Source organism: Trichechus manatus, unplaced genomic scaffold, assembly GCF_000243295.1.
Source record: "Trichechus manatus latirostris isolate Lorelei unplaced genomic scaffold, TriManLat1.0 scaffold00040, whole genome shotgun sequence".
Lineage (NCBI taxonomy): Eukaryota > Metazoa > Chordata > Mammalia > Sirenia > Trichechidae > Trichechus > Trichechus manatus.
The window spans coordinates 3,281,872-3,286,868 of NW_004443976.1; positions in this window are offsets into that span (position 1 = coordinate 3,281,872).

Below are 4,997 nucleotides of genomic sequence, written 5' to 3' on the forward strand. Positions count from 1 at the left end.
GGTCAACTGACAGAAAAAGATCCATATTTATGCCTATTCCAAAGAAAGGTGATCCAATCGAATCTGGAAATTATCGAACAATAGCATTAATATCACATGCAAGTAAAATTTTGCTGAAGATCATTCAAAAGCGGATGCAACAGTACGACAGGGAACTGCCAGAAATTCAAACCAAATTCAGAAGAGGACGTGGAACCAAGGATGTCAGATGCATCCTGGCTAAAAGCAGAGAATACTAGAAATTTGTTTACTTGTGTTTTATTGACTATGCAAAGACATTCAACTGTATGGATCGTTATAAATTATGGATAACATTGCGAGAATGGGAATTCCAGAATACTTAAATGTGCTCATGAGGAACCTGTACGTAGATCATGAGGCAGTTCTTCGAACAGAACTAGGGGATACTGTGTGGTTTAAGGTCAGGAAAGGTGTGTGTCAGGGTTGTATCCTTTCACCGTAACTATTCAATCTGTATGCTGAGCAAATAATCCAAGAAGCTGGACTATATGAAGAAGAAAGAAGCATCAGGATTGCATGCTGAAAGTGAAGAGGACTTGAAGCACTTACTGATGAAGATCAAAGACTACAGCCTTCCGTATGGATTACACCTCAATATTAGGAAATCAAAAATCCTCACAACTGGACCAATAAGCAACATGATACATGGAGATAAGATTGAAATTGTCAAGGATTTCATTTTACTTGGATCCACAATCAACAACCATGGGAGCAGCAGGCAAGAAATCAAAGGAGGCATTGCACTGGGCAAAATCTGCTGCAAAAGACCTCTTTAAAGAGTTGAGAAGCAAAGATGTCACCTTTAAGACTAAGGTGCTCCTGATGCAAGCCGTGGTGTTTTCAGTCACCTTATATGCATGTGAAAGCTGAACAATGAACACGGAAGACCAAAGAGAAACTGACGCTTTTGAATTGTGGTGTTTGTGAAGAATATTGAATATGGACTGCCAAAAGAACGTACAAATCTGTCTTGGAAGAAGTACAGCTTGAATGCTTCTTAGAAGGAAGCATGGAGAGACAATGTCTCACATACTTTGGACATGTTATCAGGAGGGATTAGTCCCTGGAGAAGGACATCATGCTTGGTAAAGTAGAGGGTCAGTGCAAAAGAGAAAGACCCTCAACCAGATGGATTGACACAGTAGCTGCAACAATGGATTCAAGCATAACAAAGATTGTGAGGATGGCGAGGACATGGCACTGTTTCATTCCGTTGTACATAGGATTGCTATGAGTTGGAACTGACTGGACAGCACCTAACTACAACAACAGAATGTACAACTTAGTTATTATACATGCGGAAGGAAACAGAGAAATTCTCATCACTGTAAACACTCAAATGTACTTTACACTATACCCTACCCAACCACACAAAAAAAAATTATTTGAAGACAAAATATTCAGCCAACTTAATAAGAATTAAACAACAAAAAATTAAATAAATTTTGGAGATTATATGGCATAAAATAAATTGATGAGAGAAATAAAATCAAGAAAACATAATGATGAAAAAATTGTTTCTAACATGATGATAAAACTTAATATAAATGTCAAAAGAATTATTGAAAGATCATATTTCTAACATAAAAAAGAAGTAATAATATTCTGAATTTAAACTTACATTAACACTAGGGGAAAATTTGTGAAAATAGGTAAAGAAGAGAAAAGGGCATGCCAAATCTCTTTTTTAACACTAGTTCGTTTAACAGGTATGACGTAGTTCTTGGTGCTGTTGGAAAAATATAGATTTCTTTATTTTTCTAAATAAAGGTAGTCACTATTATAAATAAAATTGGATATGTAACTTCCAAGCCAGTAGGAGACAAATGCATGTGTTAATGCTTTGATGGGCCATCCCTTCTGTAAGTGTTGTATATGTGTTAATTTATTCCTCAAATAGTCCTATGAGGTAGGACTATTTTACAGATAAGGTAACTGAGGGTGATTGACTTCCCAAGACCCCATATGTAGTAAGAGAAGAAGATGGAATTCAAATCAAGCAATCTAGCTTCAAATCATATAACTTAACACTTCAGTACAGTTGCTTAAGCAACATAGCTTAAAAAAAAAAAAGGAAGAGAAAAGAAAAAAATTACTAAGAGGCTTTTTTAATGTACGAAACATACTAGTGATTACAAAAAAGATGGAGGAGAAGGAGAAGAAGAGGAGGAGGGCTTAAATGCCTCCAGTAAGAGATAAATATTCTGAGATTGAGTTAAAAAACTATCTTAATGATATTTATACAATTTCTACATTTTTCATGAAATGGTACAACGTTAACTCTAATTGTGAAAAGTTAGGGATTTATATTGTAAACCCACAAGCAATCACCAAAAAAATAACGGTTAAACAGCCAATACATAAATTAAAATGGCATATTACAATTTTATTCAAACAATTCAAAGCACAACAGGGAATGAGGAACAGAGGAACAAAAAAACAGGGGGTTAAAAGAAAACAAATACATCCATTCCAATCAAAAGGCAGAGTTTGTTAGAAGGGCTAAAAAGCAAGACTCAACTAAATAGTGTTTACAAGAGACACGTTTTAAATATAAAGACATGATTAGGTTGAAAATAAATGGATGAAAAAAGATATATCATGCAACAGTAAGCATAAGAATTGGTTATATTAAATCGGAAAGAAGACTTTAAGACAAAGAAAATTACCAGAAATTAAGAGAAATATTTCATAATGATAAAGGGATAAATTCATCAGGAAGATAACAATAATTAATGGATAGATAGATGCCATTGAGTCAGCTCTGACTCATGGTGACCTTATGTACAACAGAACATACTCTACAACAACATACTGCCCAGTCCTGTGTCATCCTCATGATAGCTGGCATGTTCAAGACCATTGTTGCCACCACTGTACCAATCCATCTCAACAAAGGTCTCCCTCACTCTTGCTGGCCCTTTGCTTCACCAAACATGATGTTCTCTTCCAGCGACTGATCCCTTCTGAAGACATGTCTAAAGCAAGTCAGACAACATCATATTGTGATCTACAAGGTTTTCATTGGTTAATTTTTGGAAGTAGATCACCAGACCTACTCACCAGAGTCTAGAAACTCTGTTGAAACCTGTCCACTATGGGTGACTGGTGGTATCTGAAATGAAAGTGGCATAGCTTCCAGCATCACATCAACACACAAGCCATCACAGTACAACAAACTGACAGACTGCTGGTGGTATTAATAGGTAGGCACCTAATAACAGAGCTTCAAAATACTTAAAGCAAACTTGACAGAATTAAATTAAAGGGAGAAATAGGTAATTCTATAATGGTACTTGGGAAGTTTTAACACCCTTTCTCAGTAATTGATAAAATAACTGGAAGAAAAATCAGTAAAGGCATAGAAAATTGGAATAGCAACAACTACCTGTCAACTCAATGCCTGTCATTTGTTATAGTGATTGTCTGCAGAACCAGCTGTGAAGGAAAGCACTAGTAAGTTCAGGCTCAAGAAAAAAGAGTGTTCCAAATGATGATATCTGTCATGGACATGGAGTTGGGGAAAGAAGGCTGACCCTGGACCAGTGGCTTTCTTAACACTGGCTGTGCATTGGAATCAGCATTTAAAATGATGCCTTGGTCCCTCACCTAAAAGGCTTGCTATAATTCATCTGCAGTGGGGCCCTGGTATTGGTGTTTCATTTTTTTATGTCTCTCTAGATAATTTTAATGAATAATGTTGGTTGAAATACCACTGCCCTAAACTGTGAGGAAGTAGACACTCTTACACTGATGATGGGAATGTAAAATATGATATAATACATTGTTGTTGTTAGGTGCTATCGAGTTGGTTCTGACTCATAGCTACTCTGTGTACTACAGAACGAAACACTGCCCTGTCCTGTGCCATCCTCACAATCGTTGATATGCTTGAGCCCATTGTTGTAGCCAGTGTGTCAATCCATCTCATTGAACGTGTTCCTCTTTTTTGCTGACTCTGTACTTTACAAAGCATGATGCCCTTTTCCAGGGACTGATCCCTCCTGCTAACTTATCCAAAGTATGTAAGGCATAGTCTCGCCACCCTTGCTTCTAAGTAACAAATCTGTTGTCTTTCAAGATTTGTTCATTCTTTTGGCAGTCCATGGTATGGTCACTATTCTTCACCAGCACCACAATTCAAAGGCATCAATTCTTCTTTGGTTTTCCTTATTCATTGTCCAGCTTTCGCATGCATATGATGTGATTGAAAATACCATAGCTTGGGTCAGGCAACCTTAGTCTTCAAGGTGACATCTTTGCTTTTCAATACTTTAATGATTTTCTTTTTGCTTCTAATCTGTGTAAAATGAACACGCATTTTGTGTGTATGTGTGTAAAACAACAACAATGAAACAAAAGGTAGGGGGAAAAGCTCTTGCTGGTTACAGTATCCACTGTGAAATAAGGACAACCTTTCATCTCGTCTACTCTAATCTTTGAAAGAGGGTCAGATGGATTATTATTCATGCAGTTAAGGAATTAAGAAGTACTTAGAATTGCTAGGTGAAAAGGTGTGGGAACTGCTCCATTACCTTAGGTGAAAAACAAACAAGGGAGGTTCCCTTTGATCCTTGGGATGCCCTTTACTTTCAGCCTTCTCTGGGTGGATCTGGAAGGCAACTATTAGAGGGGTGAGGCCAGCTTGTACCCACCTGCTGTCCTCTCCAAGCTGTGGCTGGGAATGTGGGAACTTTCCAGATTTACCCCCAATTATCCTTCCACCCCAAGAAGGTCACACCTGTGAATCCGTCTTCTTCCAAAGGGAAGGAATCCAGGCAAGCCCAGCTAGTAGAAATGGAAAGAAAACCTAGTTTGTTTGGGACACCCCACGTCTATCTTTTCCTGCACATCATCCCTCCCTCTTCCTTTGTATCCATTACTTTCAGGACTTCAGATTCTCTCTCTTCTGCTGTCAGAAAAATGATCTAGAAGCTCATTTTCTTGGAAACAACAGTATTGCATTTTGAGAAAAG